Source organism: Dromaius novaehollandiae, chromosome 4 (assembly GCF_036370855.1).
Source record: "Dromaius novaehollandiae isolate bDroNov1 chromosome 4, bDroNov1.hap1, whole genome shotgun sequence".
Classification (NCBI taxonomy): Eukaryota; Metazoa; Chordata; class Aves; order Casuariiformes; family Dromaiidae; genus Dromaius; species Dromaius novaehollandiae.
The window spans coordinates 10,040,445-10,063,684 of NC_088101.1; the positions used below are offsets into that span (position 1 = coordinate 10,040,445).

The window sequence follows — 23,240 nt, forward strand, 5'->3', positions numbered from 1 at the left end:
AGGGGGGAAAAGCCTTTTCAGTAAAGCAGAAAGAAAACTCAATTTTTAACTCTTTGATTTGCCTTTTGTTTAAATCAAGATTTAAATAAGCAATTAAATAAGTATCAGTTGAATAGGGATGTAATTTAATTGTTCCCTTGTGTTTCTTCCCTTCTGTACATGGCTAGCTAACAGCTACCCTGTGTATGCTGTTCTTGCTGGTAGAACGTTGCTTGTAATATGGAATGATTTTTTTGTATTGGAACCACTAACGAGTACCCATTTGCCATTTAGGACTGCAGATGCTGAGTGATGTGCTGTGACCCACCCAAGCAAGTGAGATTTGCTGTTGAGGGTTGAGCTTTCTGTGGCATTCCTGCCCCCACCATGACAGGTTGGCAGAAGTTTCTGCGGTGGGTAGACAAACCTCCAGCAGCTTTGGCTACGGTGATTCTCCGTCAGCTCCGATGGCCGCTTCATCTTGCTACATTCATGGACTGCAGAAGAAGCGCTGGTTAGAGATGGCACCGGTGGTTTCTTCTCAGACAACTGCTGGTAAGTTAAATGGGGAGCATAGGATGAATTTAACACAAATCATCTGCTGTGGTTTTGAAAAGATGCTGCTTATGCAGAAAAACAGATATCAGAGGGCAGGGAAGCTATTTGATGTCCCTTATTCTTGGCTGTTTGGTGCAAGACTTAAACTGTGCTTCAGTTCCTTGAAGTTAATCCAGTGGGATGAGAATGTGGCTACCCCTCTCTGCAGTATTCTCTCCTAGGCACTTCTGGGGTGGGGTGAGGGAGGTACAACATGCAGGCAGGTTTGTGGGGGAATTAGAGGAACAGAAGCTGATCGGATGGTCATCTGATGCCTTCGTTTGTTGCATCTGAATGTTAATGGAATAATATGAGTCCATAGCTGTGTCTGTTATCTTTGTGGGTGTAACGTGCAGCCTGGGATGGTGTCATTTCCCCGTGTGTACAAATATTGCAGTCACTAGTGGTAGATTAATTTGGGACCTTCTGCGCAGAAAATGCAGACCTTGACAGCTTGGGCTAACTGAGTACAGTTCATATTGGTTGCCATTTTGGATACAGCTGTTAGAAGACTGACAAACGAACAAGCAATCCTGCATATTACCCTGATTTTTTATATAAGAGGGGTTGGTGGTATGGATTGGTATTTGTTCTGAGTTGATTGATGCTTCTTTAGGTTTATACTGGAGCTTGTAATGAGGACTGGGATGCTCAAAGCTAGTTTAGAACTGTTGCTACAGCCCATACTCCTTCAGTGGCAGTGAACAGTGCCTTGGGTCAGCATATGGCTTAGCAGGATCTTTCCCTAAGGAAAGATGAAGGTTGTTAATTTAAGTAGGAACCACCCTGTTCAGGATAGTTCTGCTCTCCTCCCCTTTCAGTCTCTAGGGGAGCCTTGGAAAGTATGTGCAGTGACAGGATGTGATGGTCTTCAATTGTCAGATGCAGTGGCCAGGTCACCTGTCAGCTCATAGGCAAAATGCTTATCGAGGCACCTGACTAACTCTTTTACAACCACCTAGTACTTGGAAATGTGTATGTGCACAAAGGGGAAGTGAACACGCATTTCCTCTTTGTTTTTCATAATGATACCTAGCTCTGCATTTGTTACTTGGTCTGAAATATTTGGAGGAGGAGACAATTCTTCCCCATGACCTCAGTGTTTAACTGTTTTGTTCTTTCAGAATTAGGGGCTGATCTGTAGCTTCGCATGAGGAATTTCAGACACGCGAATGCAAGGGTGCTTGTAACTTGTGGTCTTTGTACTGGATCACGTTACCTTTAGTAATCCCCATTTTCAAGGGAACTGTAGAGACGCTTGCTATAGGATGCGTGCCACAATACCTTGTAATATTTTGACCACAATTGAAGACTCAAAGATTACTTTTGAGTTGGAGTGTTAAAAGGATAAACAGAATCTTTTAGCATAATGAACTAATTTTAAATCAACTAAAAATAGCGTGAATAATAATCATGTTAACTCTCCTTTCATTAGGATAAGAAATCTGGCACTAAATTAAGTGACCAAACTGGAGGCTTGAGTTAAAGATTTTGCACTAGTTGGAATCCTGTGACATGATTTCTGCCCAGCAACTACTGCAAAAAAGGAACTAAAGTGAATTCCGGAGGACTTGGAAAAAAATCAATGTTCTATCTTAACCATTGACAGCCCATTGCTGTTCGTGCATAAATGGGAAATGCTTTATAAACAGCTCTTTTTTGATCGGCTGTTTTTTGTAAAGCTGACATCAGAAATGACATGTTACCTAAAGTTAGAAAGTACATTTAACTTAAAAGTATGTTTGTGTGCAGAATAATAATTTGATTGAAGGAGACTTCTCAGACCATACTAGGCAATGCTAAATTGAAGTTTTGGCTTGTTCACTTTAATGCGACTTGAAAAACATGCTTTTTGTGTTGATTCATGGCGGTAACTGCAGAATGTCCTTTGACCTTGAATGTGTCCAAAGTATATCTTTTCAAAATCTGTTCAGGTTTCCTGATGGCTTGTTATTCCAACCAGAGTGACAACCTTGTTTAAATGAAAGCTTGTTTGTGGGTTCAGCTAGAGATGAATTTGCTTTTCTGACCCTGCCTTAGATGCGTTTGCTGTGTTTACTCTGGGTAGTGTTACTCGGACTGTGTATCTGTCACTGGAATGTTAGCATATATAAATGCTCATTGACAGATACAGTGCAGTGTAAGAACAATGATTAGCATAGACATAAATGAATGAAGTAATGTCCACAGTCTGAAGTCTTTTTTAAGATCTTACATGTATTTTGGTTCAAATGTTTGGGCAGTAACTGATGACATCTTTTCCAGAACCTGTGAAGTACCTGTGATTTCTTTACAGTAGCAGTTGTCTTGGTAATATGAAGTATTTTGTATTTTGAGTATTCTTGTTTAGCTGTCTCTAACTTAAATCCTCTAGGCCAAATTCTGTCATCAACTTGAATTTCTGTGTTTGAGCATATGATGAAAACAGGAATCTAAACGCTAGCTTTGGGTCTCAGAACGTGCACTTAAATAACAGGAGCTGTAGGGGTTTTTTAGGCAGCTTTGGGACACCTCAGTGATGAGGATATTGTGAAATATTCCTAGCTGCTCCTGAATTTGCTGCTCAGGTGTATTTGAAACATGGCTTCAAAAGGTTCTTTTGTTTCCACTGAAATTCTGAATTCCACGAGTGTGGCCCTGAAGGTGTGGATAGATCATGACTGTGTAGTTTGTTTTACTTGAAAAAAACGTGTGGAGGAGGCATTTCCAAGCTACCTGAAAGGTTTGGATGGCCAGTTGTGAATGAAATTAGTGGGAACTGAGGATCTCAATCCTTCTGAGATTCCTGGCTTTAGAGTCTGGTATTAGGGGAGAAATGGGCGTGTGTGTGTGTGTTTTTGTTTTGTTTTGTTTTTCATCTGGTGTGCCTCTTATATTATGCAGAAAATAGGCAGTTGTAGCATTGTAAATAGTATGTTGAGCCTATTGATGTAGTAATGAGAACCAATTTTAAACTAATAATTTCTTAAGTTAATGCAAGAGAAGTTTCTTATGTGGGGAAGCTTTTTTTAAGCTATTCAGTGACCAATGAGGTGTGTTGTTTTAGCAAATTGGGGCCGAAGTCTTCTAGGCTGGCTTTATTCTTTGCTGTAAATTACAGCAGTTTCATAACTGCTTAATGCAGCTCTTGAGTCACAAAATGTCACACTTGATTTTCTCAGTTCAGGCTGAATGAGTGGCATTAAACCAAAAAAAAGGGGAGGGGTTAGTGTGAAATCCTTAGCTTTCATTTTTGTATCTAATTTTTCTTTGCAGTTTTTCAGCTAGTGGGGGTGGAGTGGGGGGAAGCCCAGTAGGGCCCCAGCGTCTGTATCAGCAGAAGGCTGTAACCCTTGTTTGGAGTAACGCTTTCTTCAATAGGAGGTATTGCTAGCAGGACGCTCTGAGATCAGAAAAAAAGGAATGTGAGAGTTGGAATGAGGAAGGGTGGCAGACTATAGTCTGTGATGGAATGCTTTTTCTTTTACTTTGATTTTTACCATTTATAGTGTCTCTAATTTAAAAAAGAGTAGATAAGACATTTTATTTTATCACTAATTACAGATACCTCTTAATTCATGACAGTGCCTCTCAGCTGCTCTTAACAATATATAACTTAGCATGATGTATCTCTCTGCCTCTTGAGACTTGTTTAGTCCAAGACCAAGCATTTTTCCAATCGTGCGCGTGAAGGAATCACATAGCATTATATCCTTCTTTCAACTTTACGTGTAACTGTAAATCATTCCTCAGACATTGTTAGGCTTTAAAAACTTCATGCTTTTTTCTTGGGTCTGGATTAGAGAAGCTCAAACTCATTTTTTTGAGCTTTTAGCCAAACCCTGGACAGCTAGCAATACTCGATGGTAAAAGTAAAATGCAAGTGCAGAGTTTGCCTACAGTGATGTGACTCCAGGAAGCAGGGCTCTAGGGAGAAAGGGAGGAACCAGGCCAAACCAGAGACTCCTGATGAGATCAGCCTTTGTGTCAACCCCAAAACGTGTATAGCTATGCTGAAGTCAGTAGATCTACCTACCTCAGTTGACGGTGTGACACTGATTCGCTGCTGCACTGACCATTGCAGTTAATGGTTTTATGTTGCTGTAAAACTAGGGAAACTTTGTGGTGAGTCAAGCTTGTGTTTGTCATATTTTTTTTTCTTCCTTTGTTTCACTTTCGGCACGACGGGAATGCTGCACTATGATCAAGCTTTGCATGCAATTTAAAAAATAACTGTGATAAATTTCCTAGCTTGAATATGTGTGATGAATAAATAACAGGCTGTTCTTGGAGCAGGTTGAGTCTGAATACAGTTCTTAAACTGTAGTTTAGAAGTTCAGAAGAAGTCTTAGCATGCATGAGAGTCTTCCAGACAGGCAGCAGAGGAGTAGAGTAGGCTGCTTTTTCTCTTGCTGACATACGAGTTCTTTCTTGCGGACTATGTGGGTTAATTCTCCGTGCCCCCCCCCCCCCAGCCCAGATATGAGGGAAAATAGAAGTAATTAATACATATGGCAGAAAACACGAAATACTACTCTGCAGAGGTGTTTCATGGGGAGACCAGAACAAAATAATGTGTTGTGAGAAGGAAAAATAAAAATCTTAAGGGCAGCAGCACTTCCAGGCTTTTTGAGAGAGATCAGTGGTGCTCAAATGCATGATTTGGGCAAAATGCAGGGGTAATAACTGGGTTTTCATACCAACTTTGTATGTTGAGGAGGGGGAATGACTGAAGGAACACGTGTAGGTGGTATCAGAGCTCATGTCCATGAGGATACGCAACTACTTTGGCACTACCAGCTATGGCCTTGATGGGTATGGCAGGTCCTTTCCTATATGTGCCTCTCCTTCTTCTGAAGTTGCTGGTGAGGCTATTTCCTGAGTGTTCCTAATCATTCAAAAGGCCGCACTCAAGAGCGATTATAAAAGGGGCATAGAGGCAGACAATCTAAAGCTTAGAGCCCAAGTGGTTGTTACGCAACTTCCCAAAGGGCAGTTGGGGATAGAAGCTTGGTGCAGCAGAGCTGTAAACATGCACCTCAGTCCCAAATGGGAAGATGGACAAGGATTTTTCCCCTGCTGTAAAAAAAAGCTGCATCCTTCAGTACATTGCTGCATTGGGGGAAGGCCTCGGGAAGGGCTGCATTTTTCATAGAGCTGAGAATTGAAAAACAAAGTTCTGTTGAACTGAGTTAGCGCCTCTGGGGCAGCATTAAGGGCAATTCCAGGGCTGAAGTTCATAGCTGCATATGATTTTGTTCAGGCTTCCACAGAGGGAAGCTGTGATCTGGACAAATAACTTTTCCTTCAGCTTTTTAGGGTTGAGGAGGCGAAGTAATTCCTGCGTTCTCTGTCTCTGCACACACTGGGGTAGAATTCCCTTGGCTGCTGTATGGTGTAAGCTGACTATATAGAAGTACTCTGGATCCTCTTGAAGTGCATAAAAGGTGTTTGTTCGGCTTTGGGGCATATTGGATTACTTGCAAACAACACATATATCTTCTAATTTTTCTTGTCCTTTGGTGCCTTGGAGCTAGGTGGGTGTATAGCTCTTCTACACGCTGTGTTCCCAAATGCTCTGTTGGTTTCAGTGGGATCTAGGAAAATTGGACAGTTTGCAACTTTTCCATAATAAATTTCCCTTGTCATATAAACGGAAGGGGAGGGAGTGGAATTGAGCCTTTGCATAAGTATCTCAGAGCAGCAAACTGCTAATATTCCTTCATTTGTGGGTTAAGTGGCACAGGCGATGATGTCAGTGCGTAATGATACACATTTAGATAAAGCTCGTTGGTGGCCAGATACAGCCAAGTGCTTCTGCAGAAAAGGAAGAAGCCCCCTTCTTTCATCTACTCACCTGGCTGTAAGCTGGGTTAAAGAGAAGTAGGCATGTGGCAGAGAAGGTTGGGGGAAGAGAAGAAATTTTATCGTATCGGTATGGCTATCCCAAATACCTGGCTTTGATCAGCAGCACGGTGATTGTATGCAAAGTACCTGCTGCTAGATGAAGGATTATGGTGGGCTGTGATTGTTGTTTTTGACTTTACAATCTCATAAATGGCATTTCTTCAAACCTATTCATTCCTCCAACACTGCTTTTCCAGATGGGAATTACAGAGCAAGATTTGATGAAATCTGCTTCCCTGTTACTTAATAGAAAAGAATATTACAGTAACCTTTCTTTTCTAATCCTTTCATTCCAGGTTTGATTTACCTGCTATACTTTGATCAGAAATCTCTGTAGCTTTACAGGATTATATATTTTTCATGTCCAGTTCCTGAATGAATTTAGTATATAAAATGTTCTATGATTATTATATTTTGCAAGCTAGGATTAACCTGTGATTCTTGATTAAAAAGATATTGTATGGAGATTGCATGGGTGTTTATATTCTTTTCTAGTGGTCTCTCCTCTTGCTTTGAAGGAAGCAAAGATGAAGCAATTTTGCAGGCAGTATGTTAACAGCAGAAAAGTCGGATAATACAGAGGCTAGAGAAAGTTTTGTAAACACTGATTCACAGTGTATAGCTTATCTTCAGTAAGACAGCTGAGATACTTAAACACTGCTGAACTTCCCTTTAAACTAACTGAATGGTTGACAGCAACCAGCCATTTGTTCACTGTGTCCGTGGACATCAGAAGGTAACAATGCTGTATCCATGTCTCTGACTTGACCTGCGATGCTCTGTTGAGGATGGGATCAGCCTCCTCTGGTCTTAGTGATGCTCGTGTCTAACTGAAAGCCCTTGATTGAGGCCTGAGCTGAAGTCAGGCTCAGCAAGTAATCCCAAGATGCTTGCGCTTGCTTTTTTTTTTTTCTTTTTTTCCCCTCTTCCCCCCCCCCCCCCCCCCCACCATGTTGCAAGGAATCCAATCCCTAGACCACATGTGAAGATAAGTTGTTTTGTGGGGCAGTGTTACATACTACTGAAAGTTTTTCTGGGTGTAGAGATAGTGATGCCTGCCTTCCGTGGCAGGGTGATTCAGGATGTGACTTGGAATGCATCTGGCTAGAAGTAGCACTTCCAGAAGACAATGTGGACCACAATACAATTTTGTGTGTGTATTATCTAAAAATGCATAAATGTGTGTATTTTATCTCTCTCTCTCTCTCTCTCTATATATATATATATATGTATACACATACATACATACATACACACACACACTTTTAACTTATGTTTAAATCTGTCTATATCAACGTCATTGTATTGAATTTTTTCTACTTCTCTCCACCTCCATCTCTGAGTAGCGGGAGCAGAAATAGTGTACCTCTATTTATTTTAATTTTAAGGCCATTGCCACCATTTTGGAGAAATGGTAGTTTGGAGACCATGGGCTATGAGAAGGCTGGATTTTGTTCCTGCTCACTTACCCTTTTAGACCATGGAAGAAAAACTATAATTATTCAGGGAGGACTTTTTCTTCGTATGTGTAAACAGAATGAAGTACAGTCCTACCTTCAAGATCAAGACACTGTTCTTGGCACAACAGTAAGAAAAGTTGCTGTACGCAGTGAGTAGCCTGTTGAGAAAAGGGGTATGACAAGTAGCTAGCTTTCTGGGTATAATATTCTTCATCTCAAAACTGTCATCAGGATGTTGTTGCCAACCACAGATAAAGCAGCATTTTTGTAGAGCCTAAAGTCAAGTGGAATAGGAAGGAGCTCTACTTCATGCTTGGAAAAAATGGCCCTATTAAATATTTGAGGAGAGAATGAGAATTAAGGGCCTGTTGCAGCTATGTTCTGTGATACTTAATGCAGCCTCGGCTGAGTGGCAGCAAAACATGCAAAGTAAGGCCAGAAGTTCCCAGTGGCGATGATCAGGTAGTTTAACTCTCTCTTGCTTTGGAAATCGCTATTAGAATTACATGCTCTCAGGAAAGATTAGTAAAGCTGAGGAACCTCCAGGTTGATAAATAGGAAGATTAGACAGGAACAGTGGGAAAGCTACTTAGTGCTCAAGTCTCTGCCCTGAGAGCCAACAGAAAAGCTTTTAACTAAGTGCATTTGGAAGAAACAAGCCTGAAATTGCAAGAAAAGATGGCATAAGGAGGGAAGATGACAGCTGGAACCCAAAGCAGCTTTTAGCTACTTCTCTTTGCAATTGATGGGAATTTAACAGGAAGTTAAAAGCAAGAAGAGACAGCTAGCAGCACGCTGTAATTCTGACCATGTGGCATACTAAGACTCCATGATAGGCTCTAGTGGTTAGGAGAAAAGGTACAGAGGAGACCTGTGAGGTAACCAGACTTGTTCTATTCTTGTAACCATGGTTAAAAACATCATACAAGCTGCATCATAGACAGCATGATAAATGTTAATTTATGTTGACTTCTTCATTTTTTTTTTTTTTTTTTTTATTTCATGGAAACACTGCCCAGAGCTAACAAAGACTAGGGAAAGCTCTGTAGAGTGAGCTGGAATGTGTGCAAACACAGAGTAGAAAGGAGTGTGAGCCTAAGACTTAGGCTGAGTTGAGAGAAAGGCATAAAAAGGATGTTGCTATTGCTTTGGGGTGGGCACCCAATATAGTGATTGAGTAGTTAGCCTAATATTACACAAGAAGTCTTAAAGAAACAGAATTAAGCCTGTATCTGTGTTCTTGTGTCTGAAACTGGATCAGAAAAATCCGTCCTTTATTTAAGGATATGTGCACACATACATACTTACAAGCTGCTCTGTGATACTCCCAGAATCTGTATTCAGCCATGTTCATGCTCCATTGTCTTTCCTACTTACAATGATGATGGGTTTCTGTTTACGAGGATGTGGGGGGAATGGCTGTTATTTGTGTCTGTGAACAGTGGTATTTCTCTTCAAGTGGGAGTTGGTTATTTACAGATTGTCATATATACAAAAAAAAAAAACAAAACAAAAAACAAAAAACCAAAGTGGAGGTGTGGTGGTTTCTCCCTCCCTCCCCCTTATTTATTTAGGAGAAGCTGGAGTACTGGGTAGATGATTTCTAGGTTGGTTGTGACTTTGCTTTCCCTGTGACTTGAAGTAAAACTGAAAGCAGAGGTACTAAAACACAGGGGTTCCCTTCATTAAGGCTGAGAAATTCTACATAATATTAAATCCTTAAGGACTAGTACACTTCATTTCTGCACACAGTTGTGAAGGGGCTTCAGCATGTGACTTCTTTAAAACTTAAGTAAGCACCACTGAGTTGGACAATATACATAGTTTTAAATAGAGTTTGTGAGGTGCGGGCGGCTGTGGCTCCTCTGCTTGTATTTGACCATCCTTGCTGCCTGGGTGGCTTATTCTCATAGCCTTTAGCTGTCTTGGCAGTGGTTGTGTTCACTGGTTTGTGGCAATCCCTGGAAGACTCGGTCACAGACAGGATTGTTTCTGCAGGGTGTGGTGCATATGTGCTGAAAAAGCTGTTAGCTGAGTAGCAAATCACACATTTCTCAGCAGTCGCATAGGAGGGAGTGGCATTAGATTTCTTTGTTCTAAACCATAGATGAGATGTATCGGGGCATCCATTTATCTGTGCTGCTTTTGCAATCAGTTTCTGGAACTGTACAAATGGAAGGTCTACTTTTTCTCCCCGACGGCTCTCTCTTTCTGAGGAGTTTGAAAATGTCAAGGTAAACTTTCCAGCTTGGTTGCAAGAAGAGTTCACACGACCCAGAAAAGTCTGTATTCTGCTCCACCAGGCAGTGTACTATCTGTCCCCAGGGCATGGTCCTGGGCTTCGTGCCAGTACTCGATTTGCTTTCTGGCTGAAGGATGTGCTTGGTCCCTTTGGCTCTTGGCTGTCACCAAGGATGTATTTCAGGTCCTCGTCACAGCTGATAAACAATGTGATGGGCCAGTGAGAAGAAGTGTGAGCAGAGAGGCTAGGAGAGGTTTCTGCTGTGTGTTTCCTTAATTTAGTAATTTTTTTAGCAACTTGTTAAAAGCAACAGGAATGCAGAGAGGTTCTCATACTGCATAAAACTAATAGAAAAATCCATCATTTTCCACCATTACGTAGCTTTTACTTGTACACTCCAGATCATAGGGACCAGTAGTCATACTGGAAGGAATCCTGTTTCTCCTCTTGCATTTCACGGCTTGCTTTTTAGTTTAAAGATGTATTTTTTAGCTTTATTTTAAAATGACTAGGGCACATGTGATAGCAGGGCTGTAAAATAGATGTCTTGAAGTTTCGTGAATTCATGACACTCTTGTAGCCATGAAATAGTATGTAATGTTACATGGAATTATACGGTATTCCTGTATGTTACTGCTGGTAGGAGATACCAATGGCAGACCAGATATTTTAAGAAAAAAGTGAAAGGGGGGGGGATCCTGAATGGACAGCTGCAAAAATGAGAGAAAGAGGATGTGGGCAATAGAAGCCAGCGCCAATTTTTTGGAATCATGTTGGTATACATCCATTTTTAAATGTCAGTATTAAAAATGGCTAATGCTAACTGTCTGTTATAGAGTAATAAAGCATTACTGTTATGGTTCTTCATAAATACCAATATTGGTTGTAATACGTTTCAAGGATAAGTAGGAAATAATATGAAAAGGATTTTATTTTTCACGTAAAACCTGGTTGTCTTTCAGTCTTATTGAGGGTCATCTTCTCTTCATAGAATGTGGTCCCATTTATTTGGTTAGATTTTTTTCCCTGTTTGTTTTTTGTATATTACTTTCTTAAAAGATCATCTGTAATTATAGGAAAAGACAAGCCCAAGCCCTTTACAGTGAACCTGTGACTATTTGCAGTGTCTTTATCTGGAACCAATTTTCTGTAACTTATTAGAGACAGGAGGAGTCTGAGTAGTAGTTAGGGTCCATGTGAGAATTCCTTTATTATCTTGGCCTCCTGTGTATTTTTATATGTGTAGATTGATCATAATGTATTTGTCATTGTCTGCCTTCCATATTTTAACACTTTCTGTTCTTTTATCTGTACTGATGCGATTGCCACGGCACACAAGAGAAGCATGTTAGCCACTTGTTCAAAATTAATATGCTGGCTTTTTAGATTTGCAAGAGACTATGCATGGAACTTGACATTATTTCTTCAAATGCTCCTTACCTTTCCTTTTCACTGCTGGAAATCTTCTGTCCCTTAGTCGTCTTTCTTATGTTCCTTGCACTCTTCTCTAGATTTGAGTAATCCAAATGATTTGGTATATCTGCACAGATTGTCCCCTCAATGCCTTTTCTAAATTGTGACTAACGATTGTAAATAACTGTGGTTTTATTGTCTTGGGGCACCTTCTTGTTAATCTTCTGCCATTATATTAATTGACGGTTTGATCCTAATCTCTTGTTGCCCCCTCCCCTCCATCCCTCTAACTCATGGCCAAAATGCTTGTCTTGTGTTCTCAACTGCTTAACTTTCCTGGAAGGTCTTATGGGGAAACGGGAAGCTTTTGTGAAGTCGGGATAAGATGTCATTGCATGCCTCCTTATCTTCTCTTTTGATCAAGTGCTATGGTCTGGCATGATTCTCCACACCCTACCTAGCCTTTACTGATGATTCATTGCAGTGTGGTGACTGGTGCTGATGCTCATAGTAACTCATTTTAGTGACTTGCTGGCTCTCCCAGAGTGGAGGATTGAGGAGGGGGAAGAACTTGAGGGGAGATATATATGCTTGGGGCAGAGGGAGAAGCAGAACAGGGAAAGGGACAGTAGCCCTTTCTTTAGCTTGCATGTGCAGTATTTCTGTCAGCATGTTGCAACATCGTCTCAGAAACAAAAGCGGGAGTTGGAACTGATTTAAGGCATTCCTGACACTAAAGAAATAAAGAATTTTACACTTTAAGATTATGTCTCAGTGGATCAGACTTTTTCTTGTCATTCTCTCTCTCTCTCTCCACTTTGGTATCAGGCAGATGTTAAAAAGAATAGCTCTGCCCATTCTCTCTGTTTTACAGTAGCTATATATTTTGAAAACAGAATGGCATGTTGGGGTCTTTTTTCTTCTCTCCCTCAGTGCTAATATAATAGTTTATTTTAAAGGCTGGGATTGCAGGACATCAGCATAGGTAAATATAAATCTCTTTGGCACTTCCATTTTCCTTCTGGAAATATTGTTTTGATGCTCAAGTGCTAAGGAATCCTGAGAGCTTCTTTCATTGTTGTTGTCCTTATGAAAGGGGCTGTTCTATCAAAGTTGTGTATTTTCTTAAATATCGAGAGAGGGGGATATAATGGGGAGGCTGGGGGGATAGCATGGGTATTTCAATCCATTTCTTACTCAACAGAGTATTAGTGATTTAATGTATATTCTCCAGAGTAGTGATTGATTCCTGATAGCTGTCCAACTTGGGACTCATATGTAAACAATGCTTTGCTCTTTTTTTGGGACAGGTAAGTCCCATGTGGCAGAACTGTTAAGAACTGTCCATCTTTTGATGCCTCTCATGTTATCTTCTATGTCCTGTTTATTAAGGCCATCAGTTGTTGAGGGAGGTATTGCCTCTATACAGTATTTGATATTGTGATTTGGGCACAGAAGTTCAAGCTGAACCTGTCATTTTCAGTTGCTGTGTGCAGAGGGGCTTTGAAGCACTGGAACGCTGCAGAGCTGAAATTTCTGGGACTGAAGAGAATTGCCACAGGTTTAAGGAATTATGCATAACGTTTTGCCCAAGGTTGAAGATTGTTGGATCTCTGCCCTCCTCCCTCCCGCACAGGCTAGTAACGGGAGTTGTGGATACTTACACTTGTGAAACTTGTGGTTGTAGTGCCCAGGTGCCAAAATGGGGCTTGGGACCTATGTTTTGGTGACCCTGTATTCACAGCCCCAAACAATGTTTTGCATCCAACCATGGTAGCTGATTGCGGACCAAAGGGACAGGATGGAGTTAATCTCAAAGCATGAGGCTTGTCTGGATCATCTTTCTTCACACCACTGCCTCCTGGTGAGCAACCTGCCATTCCTAGATTTATTGTAGATAGTTCTTGGACAAGGCGGATGGAACATTACGTTAATGTTGTCTTGGGTGGTTGCTGAGATTTTTTTTCTCTTTTGTTTTTAAATGATAGATGCAAAGATGGGAGACAGATGGATAGACAAAAAGACGGGATCAGATACTAGATGAGTTACAGTTGTAGCCTTAATGCATGTGCTGTCTTAATGCTACAATATTAGCACAGCATCAGAGTCCCTCTACATCTGCCCCCCTTCCTCCAACTGTACCGATTTATATGAAAATTAAGATTACAAATTAAAACCAGGCTATCCTGGAGTTTTCCAGTTCATCAGCCATCCAATAAAAATGATGTCGAGCCTGTATGCATAATTCCCAGAAGATTACTTTGTCCTTACAGCTAAGCTCTGTCCCTGATATAAAAGATCTCTATCCAGTTTTATTGAAATAAAGAACTAACATCATAATCCCAATATTGAGGTATAATCTTCATTATCTCCTGACCCTCTTGAGATTTTTTTTTCTACCACCCCAATTCTATTCTGCTTCAGATTTATTTCATTTATAATCCCTATGTGTTTACCTTTATTCAGATAGGATTATAAACCAAATAAATAAAAAAGCTCCCTGCCCCCAACCCAAACTGCAAACCCTGACATACAACAAATACCTTTGGTTCAGTAATAACTCTTTGTGTCAGGCTGAGCTATTCTTTACGCTGAGCTCAATTTTTGCTTGCGTTACAACTCCTATTACACCATGTTAGCACTGCCAAAGAGCCCTTGAGCAAAGGAGTGGATTCCCTAAACAGCTGTAAGGTTACTTTCCTGTTTGCATTTGTACCTGCTTTGATTCCCCTTCACTTGCAGCCATAGTATAAAGGGGACGTGGCATTGCTGTGGATGGAGGCTGCGGTTAGGAAGGCTAGGCTTGCATTGGTAGGCTATGCCTGCTGCCAGGTGTATCTGCTCTACTCAGTTGCACAGTATTTCTATTTTATTTCTATGAATGTAACTCCAAGACACAGAATTGCAATTAGCTCATGTGTTTTTGGTGACTTGACCAAAAAAATCTTTTCAGGTAAATACAATTAATGGCTCTTCTCCCCCTCCTAAGCCTTAATGGCCATAGGCTTTGCTTCGGGCTGTTAACTACCACACTAGTCATTAAATAAGGGTCAAAATAATTTCTGGGAACTTACTACTTACTTCTCCATAGGCAGGGCAGTCTTTTTGTGCTGTAGGAAAGGGGAAGTGGTGAAGAAAGGAGACTTATTCTTGTTTTTTCCTGTTTGTCAAAAACAGTGGAGCTATTGCTGTGTAATGCCAAGGTCAAGTATCTCCCATTACATTGGAAGACTGACACAAAATGTGACTGTACCAAAACAGGAGGAAGATTTTTGGAAGTTGAACTCATGAATGCTGAAAAGATCTTGAGGAAACTTGTTTGCTTTTTATAAACGTTGAGAGGTTTATTTGAAATGGGAAAAAGTAAAACCTCCAAAAGATGTGAGAGGGGGGAAAAGGGGTGTGTGTGTGTGGGGGGGGGGGATGGATGTTAATGGATCCTTTGATTTCTGACAGAATCGTGTGTTTTGTGTATCTGGAGATCTGCCTCTGAGTTTGGGAAGTCACCTTGGAGAAGCAGTTGGAGAATTCTTACTGCAGTTGACAGTGAGCTCTCTGGATGTTAGCTGAAATTTTGAAAAGCGTACAAGGGAATTAAACATGCAAGTCTATTTAAATAACTCTGTACTGTAGGCATCATTGACAAGGCTTAGGAGGAGTTTCCTGTACTTTCTTTTGCGTCTTAGGCAGGTAATCTGCAGAGCTCCAAGCAACCGAGGACCCTGCCCTGAGCACACTGATTGGTTTTTGCATGTTTAGCACAGAAGGCAGGAGGTGTTGGTTTGGAAGCCTGGCAAAACACCAACCGACTTCACTAGTGCTAGTTCCAGTGTGTTCTGAACATAGGGAATGTACATTGTACAGCTTCATGGCGCACTGGAATTTTCAAAGGTGCTTTGGGGACATTTCCCTCGGTGCACAAAGCTTGAGTGACTAATCCACCACTGATGATGGCTTCAAGAAGAACAGAAAGAAGCAAACCAAGCATATCAATATACTTTCTCCTTTGAGCAAGCAGCCTGAAGGTAGGAAAACAGTCCAACAAAACAAGTTGGTAGTGGCTGCTGTTAGCAGCGGCCAGTGAAAATGATGCATGTGGTGTGACTTGAGTAATCTGTAATTACCTGGGAGCAAGACAAACCTCCATTGGGCTTGGAAATAGTTTTAGCTTGAGGTATCTCTTTGCCTCTTGAGAATCCTGAAGTGGGAATTCACTTTAAAATGTGAAGAGAACTGCACTTGTTATCAGGTAGCAGAGAACAAATGCAAAGCAGATTACAAAGCATGAAAATGGTCTAGAGACGAAATACTGTTGATGGGCTTTTCTTTTTTTCTCCTGAAACTTGGAAAGAAACTTTGTATCTGTGACTGCTGCATCAGTTAGGACCTGGTAGGGGGGGAAGGAGAGAGGGATTCTAATTGTTGGGCTAATGAAATGGAGAACCTTCTAATCTCTTGTTTAATGTTCTGCTCTTGTCTTTGCCATCACTTTGAGCTCTCCTTACTTAACACTGAATAGCTGAGGTGGCATGCACAAGCTTCCTGAGGACTTAAACTGCCGGATGGCACAGTGTCGGTGTTACCAGCATCCTCAGTGCCAGGGCAGTCTCTGATAGCAGGGCTGTGCTGGGTTGAAGGACAGACCCAAACTGTAGGTTATGGAACCGGTACGTGAGAGGTCTGGGGAAGCCCACTGACCACGACTGTGAAGGACTTTCCCAGAAAAATGCTTTGCATCTGCAGGTATAGGAAAGGCATTTCAAGTCATGGAGGAAGAAAGAAGGTGCTGTAAGCTTTCTTTTGCTTTGAGCTTGGGAACTGCCTTCTGCTCTCTGTGCTGCTGAACCTGGGAAGCCTGACTGTCTTGCTGGGTTCTGGTAAACACCTCCTTGCTTTCTTCTGCACTGATGTGCTCAAGGCCCTGAACTCTGCTTGGTCCTGCTTAAACTTCAAGTCGTGTAGGGCCTTGTACATTGCTGCTAGACAGGAAGACATATTGACTACAAAAAAGCAGTAGAGAACATCTTGTCTGAAGCTTCTGGCAAAATAAATCACAGTTTTGCTGTTGATGCTCTCATTTTGAGGAAGAGGTGAGCAGACCTAAGCATGCTGTTCTGTTTGTTTTACAAATGCATCTGCCTTTTTAAAGATTTTTAGCTTTCTCCCTTCTACCTAAATAACCATATTCCTCTACCTTTCCTCTGCCTCCTTAAAGGCATTTTCTAGAAGGCTCTGGATTTCTAGGGAAACATCTTTTTTATGATCAAAATGCAGAGTCACCCTCCTCATTTTGTTTAAGAACTGTTCCTAAGTCCGCTTCTACTCTGGAAACTCTCCTGGGATATCTATGGACTGTCTTGGATATGCAGCCTAGGTAAGGTTATGAAAGTGCCGTGGATTTTAATACAGTACAGGGATGTAATTGTAGAACTATTACTATCCCAGACAGTGACATGTATTCCGTGGATGATCTTAACTAAGCAGCAAAAGCATGCCACTCAGTCTCCCTTGTGAAAATGGGCATTACAGTAATCACCTGGCTAAGGACTATGCGGACAGGCAGTCAATTGCGATTTAGTATAGGAGAATGGGTTTATTATGGGAGAATAGGGTTCAACTCCTGGCTATGCTGTTGGCTTTCCAGATGGCTTCGGTGTCTCTCTGAATGTCATTTCTCCCCCATATATAAAATGGGTTTGGGAATACTGCTATCCAGCATGAAGAGCTTGGAGATAAAGATTCCAAGGCAAAAATTGTGGAGAAGCAGTCACTGTTGTCATAAAGGAAGAAAGAATATACTTGGTTACGAAGAGAAATCATGTTGCATTGCTAAAATTACTATGGCTCTTGTCCTGGAGTACACTAAGTATGTACTTAAAAAGAAATCGCCCAGGTAAGCTGAGGTTATTCCTTCTGCTTCTCCATCTGCTAAGCTGATAACGTGGAGACATATTGACGAGGGCTCAAGGAAAACATGAAATATTTCATCAGTAAGATTATACCGCACAGAGACAGATGTTGGGAAGCCATAACATTTAAAAATAAAGGGATAAACACATGCTTGCAGGAAGGATGGAAAGATTATTTATTTATATTTTGCTGCATGGGCTGGGTGGAAGGAGGGAAGGGAAAACAAGGCGATGAGAGAGGAGGTTTTAGAAGACCACAAAATGGGGAGTTTTTATCATCTAAAAGCGGGGGAGGGGAGGGTGTTAATTCTGCTATTTGGATATGCAGCTTCATGGGAGTAAGGGAGCACACTGAGTGTAGCTGGCTTTTTCACCTGTGTCCATTCATGAACGCGTGGGCTGTGCTGTTTGTGGCTGACTATTATTCTGTGGTTGTAAGGTTCTAGCTTTGAACCAGTCAGAAATAGAGAGAGGTGAGCAGGAACCAGTATTGCTTGATGTGAGTGGTTAACTGAACAGTAAACAGTATTTGTCTCATGGAATATTTAATAAGTCTTTCATGCTACAGCTAGTTTGTGGTCATTTATATTTGTGTGTAGATATCTCCTAGGAGGTGGGGGTTTTTTTGGTTTCTAAAAGGAACAGACTTCCTTGATACTGCTATTGTGTGGGACAGATGCACCGCCAGTCGTCTTCTGCAGAATAGTTTTACTTGCTAGCAAAAAAATCACAGAAAAAACTTGCCATATAAGTATCCATCTCTGTAATGCTAAACATGCCTTTTTGCCTTATGCATATAGGAAATGGTTTGGTTTGCAGTGGGGGTAGTCTCTGCTATATAAGTGGATTCTGTGGATGCAGATGTGACCTTAATCTTCCACTGTTGTCAACTGTTGCATCTCTGACCTTTAGGGATGCAAGAGGAGACCCTCTAAGGCAGCCACCGCATGATGCAGCTGCTGAATTAACCATAGTATTACACTGCTATCCAGTAGCTTTCCTTGACCCTTACTGCAATGCTGGCCTTAAAGTGGTAATGAGAGTCAGCCTTCAAGCAAGCTGTATTTTATTCATGCAAACTATGTAACAGTAGGTGCAATAACTAAATATGGTGCTGGGCCATCAAGCTGTAAGTGACTTGTAGAGGCATTTTGGATTCCATAATAATCAGTTTGAAGTTTAACCAGAAACACTTCCAGAGAACTGGATTTGAATGAACTTGGATGCTCAGGAACTAGGGAGGAAACAAGTCACTGCTTCCTCTGAGGACGTGACAGCCTGTTGCCTGGGCCTGTGGAAAGAAGGAGGAAGAGAGACTCTAACAGAACTTCTGCTACTTTGCAAGTTTGGTCCTGAAGGAAGAAGCTGCTAGTGAAGCTCTGCAGTTCTGCAGGTCCCCATCAGTGCAGGTAGATGCATTGATCCTGAGTTGCCCTGTTATTCCTCAGTGATACAGTTAGATTTGGGGTGTCTGTTTGGCAATGATCCCATTGGAAAGAGCATCTCTGATAATGCAAGTTAGCAGGACAAAAACAATCTCTCTGCACTATGTGGGATGGTCAGAGAAAGCCTATTAGGCATGGATGTAGGGATAGAGGGTATGGGATACACAGTCAGAGCCCTGGTCAACACTACCACAAAGTTGGAATGCTCTGGAGCCTGGTGCAAAAGCCGGTTCGTTGGAATGTTTGTAGTGATACCTATGACTCGGCACCGGATCCAACAGTTCCTCTGGTGGCCTCAGAATATGTAATCACTTGGAAGTAGGTGTGGACTTCTATCCGTGAAATGTAGAGGAGAGGAGTGCAATTTTCCATTAATGGATAAATCAGTATATGACTTTTCATCTGAAGTTCACCCTTTGGAATCAATCTCTGCTTGTTGCTGTCCTGCTGGATCTTGTTCTTTGGCTCTTCTAATGCCAAGTTCCATTCTCCTTGCTGTTTGCATTTGTTTGGAGCCTCTTCCTCTTTCTCCCTATTGCACAGTGATGCTCCTTCCCTTGGCTTTATTACTGTTTTGGAAACAGTGCATGTTTTCTTCTGTTTCTTTTTCTTTTCAGTCTAATCCTTCTTTTGACTTCTCCTGTTTCTAATGCTGCATAGTAGCATTTAGCCTAATAAGTTCATTATTACTTAGGTAGGTAGCATGTTTGACAAAATTTGTGGTAGCACCAACCCCATGAAGGAACTCTTTATTGTTCTCTGATTTATGGGTTTTTTCTTTTTTCTTTTTTTCCCTTCTCTTACCTTGCCATCGAATTGTAGTACGTTGCACTCTCCTCTGCTGCCCTCTGTCTGGAAAGAGCAGCTTCCTCTTTGACTTAAAGGTCCTGTGCTGAAGAGCAGTTGACGACCAAATCCCCAGTTGCTTCAGAATATCCTATGCGTGTTTGACGGGTGCACACTGTTCCTGGAGACAGAATAATAGCACTTACTGAGCTTCTCAGGTTATTTTCATGGAAGAATCAGGATAAGGGTTACTGAATAAGGGATGTGCCTTCCTCTTCTAAGGGTGTGGCCTGTGGGGAAGTAGATGAGATTTAGGTCTTCTGATGGTGACACTTATCACTCCAGCAAGGTAATGGGGAAGTTGCTCTGTTTGAGGTGGAGAGGACACTGTTCTTGTAAGTTGTCACCATGGTCCCTTGCTTCACTGAGTGAAGCATGGGATAATTTTCCCTACCTCTTGGCAAAGTACAGAACTTGACTGAAGCCACCACCAAGTGGGGATACTTTTTAACTTTGCTGATAACGTGATGGATGATGATGCCAGGTACATCCTGAATGCTCTCTAACCTCTCAGGTTGCTTAAAGGTGATAGACCTAATGTATAAATGTTGCCATCTGCAGAATGCCCCTTTATTAAGGATTTCCAACTCGGCCTTAAGTGGGAATCTGGTGTGACAAAGTGGTGGTGTCACTTTGCAACTGGCCCTTGAAAGATGGTCCATTCACTTGAGTAACATCTGTATGCTCCTCTGTGGCTGATGGAATGTTTGTTGTATCAGGCTGTAATAGAGAAAGAAGATAATCTGTGTTGATGTTTCTTCTGTTATGATTTACAGTCAGTTGAAAAGCTTTCTGCATGTTTGTTTGCTCTTGGCCAGAGAGAAGGTAAGTTTTGAGCTGGAGCACAGGTTTGCAATTTGACATTTGTGGAAGTCTTATGAAATTCATCTGTCACGAGGGCTACCTGATACAGGTTTCCTTCTTCCTCAGCAGGAAAATAAGGGAAACGTTTGCCTGCGACTAATCAGTTGATGTACTAAGTGGAGCTATCGTGTCAAACTTGGTTGCTAGCGGCATTGGCTTAAAGGGATAGAAACATGAGAAGTAGATTTTTCTGAAGAGGGGGGAGAGGGGAAAAAAAATCGAAAAAACTCTGAAGGCATGTCAAGGTGAGTGGTTAGACATAATATGAAGGCTGTATGAACTGCACGTGACCACAGATTCTGGTCTTAATTATGGTTGTACAATTTTAGAGTAACTCCTCTTCGCTAGAGAGTTCATCAAACACGCGCAGACCCATTTGCATCACCCTTCCTACCTCAGGCTCCTTGAGAGGGGAGGAGGGAGTGCAGAGATGGTTTGGTGTAAGTGAAGTTGCTCTGACTTGGACTAAGATTCCAAACGAAATCCTAGAGTTTATGGGATTTACACTAAAATGAACTACACGTATCGGGGGAGAAGGGGGGACAATAAAAGGTAAAGGATACTATAAGCATAGTAAGGAGGCGGCACAGGTGGCTAATCCAGAAGGAAGGACACAAGGCTTGGGACTTGGGAGGCTTGGGATATTCTTCTGAGTTTTCTCATGGACCTGCAGGGTCACTCAGGTAAGTGATCTCCCTGTGTCTCTGCAGTGCCTAAACCACTTAAGTGCTTGTGAATGTTTTGTCCATACCATGATATTAAAAAAATACTTATTTACTTCCTGGCTCAAATAGAGCTAATAGCATCAGAGCAGATTACGCGCATAGCTCCTGTTGAAGTGGGAGGGAGTCAGTCAGCCATGTAACTTGGTTTAGGTGATTCTTGCAAAATCTTACTGTGGACACTTGTGTGTCCTAAGGTGCCCAAGAATTAATTGGGCTTCTGGTATATACTGTAGCTGCCTTAAATTGACTCTGATATTTACTCAAAATATGGTGTAAAAAGAAAGGGAAAAGCTTTGCTGACTATTGCAAGTGGTGTTCTTACTTGTGCCTGGCCAGTCCACAGAAAATTTACTTTCTCTTTATGCAGTCCTCTTCTACCAAGCAACTCCAGAGCCAAAGCCTGTTATAGTGTGAAAACCATTAAAAAGGGTCAGAAAAGGGCTAAAATTCAGCAGTGCAATTTCTTATTATGTTCCCTTAGTGTTTTTTTTATTATTTTTCTAAAGGGTAGGGAAACATTGTAGATGGCACAGTTCACTCCTCATTTGTATCACTCCATATAAACTGGCCATAAATAAAGTCACTGGAAACTGGGAAGATGATTCCTGACTATCAGAGGAGTGCGGTTTTGAAACAGTCTGCCTGTAGGATGAAAGGATGAAAAACAACTCCTATTAAGTAAGACTAAGTAAATTTAAGAGATGACATGGTGGGTTAGCAAGGATCAGCCAGTTCCCTAACAGCCTTGGTGGTATAGAAGGTTGCTTTATGCCCCATTTTTAATGTAATGAGTTGCCCAGTAAGTCTGCTCTTTTGGGATCAGTGTTTGGACAGGATGGCAAGTAAGCGTGTACTTGGTACTGCATCATAAGGGAAAAATTGGACAGTTCTTCCTAGTTCTGTAAATACAGCCTCACTAGTGAGTATTTAAAAAGCATATGTCCCCTCCCCCTCATCAGTGTTAAAATTACTGCAGGTATTTGAAATCTATAGTTTCTGGCATATCTAGGGTAAAGTTATAGTTGGAACTTACTCAAGTTGTCAGTTTGTAACTTAGTTCCGTATTTCATTATAACATTCCTCTTATAATTAGTTGTCTGGTAAAATTAAAAGCAATCTATTTCAGTGAGTGCTCATGTGAACATTTAGCAACTTGATGTTCAAATGACAAGCCTAAGACAAGGGGAGGTGTGAGCTAGCTTCTGCAATGTGCTTGGCTAAGCCACCCAGCTCTAGGTGCTTTGCGCTATTTTGCAGCGGTTGGTTGTGGTCTGCTCTACTGGCTGAGTGTTCTCGGCGTTGGGCGCAGTGGCAGTTTGTTAGTATGGTGTCCTTGAACTGACCCAACTGCACTGTTGAGGGGATCTGGTTCAGCTGAAAGTTTTTACACCTCTCATTAAAGAAAGCTATTTTTATCATTAAAATCAGTTTTTCAATGGAGAGTACCAAATTGCTTAATCTGTATGTAGCACTGCAAAACGTGCTTGTGTGCCCTTTGTTGTTTCCTACACCTACCTTTGTCTTGCTGCCTTGTTTTCATGTCTCTCCAAGCAAGTCTGGATTATTGCCTTCCAAGCAGAAAAACTACAGGCTAAAATGAATGTCCATGCCCTGGTTAATTCTATTTGTACTTAAGCGCTTACAGTTGTTCAAATAGTGGTGATAAGTCGGCTTCATTCACTGAGTCTGTTTTCCCAGCACTACTATGGGCTAATTCATATAGGTGTTGTTACGATCTGAAGGGGACGCAGAATCGCTGCACCATGCCAGACATAGCAGCAGTAGTTGTTGTGGGTCTACACGTCCGTAAATAATTTGCTCCTCTGCTAAGACGTGTTCAGATTTAAAAAAAAAAAAAAAAAAGCAATCAGGTT

The 23,240-nt window shown here is 41.5% G+C and overlaps 1 long non-coding RNA gene across 2 annotated transcripts in view; it reads left to right on the forward strand.

Annotated features, from left to right (window-relative positions):
- The first annotated feature begins 281 nt into the window (after nt 1–281).
- The window catches only part of LOC112985039 (uncharacterized), a 311,688-nt gene continuing 288,729 nt past the window's right edge, over nt 282–23,240 (forward strand). Inside the window, exon 1 of one of the 2 annotated variants that reach the window (XR_010388853.1) lies at nt 282–534. This is a non-coding gene — a long non-coding RNA (uncharacterized LOC112985039). Of the gene's footprint in view, nt 535–4,600; nt 4,681–23,240 lie in introns of those variants that run through there. The other variant, XR_010388854.1, reaches the window with a different exon arrangement.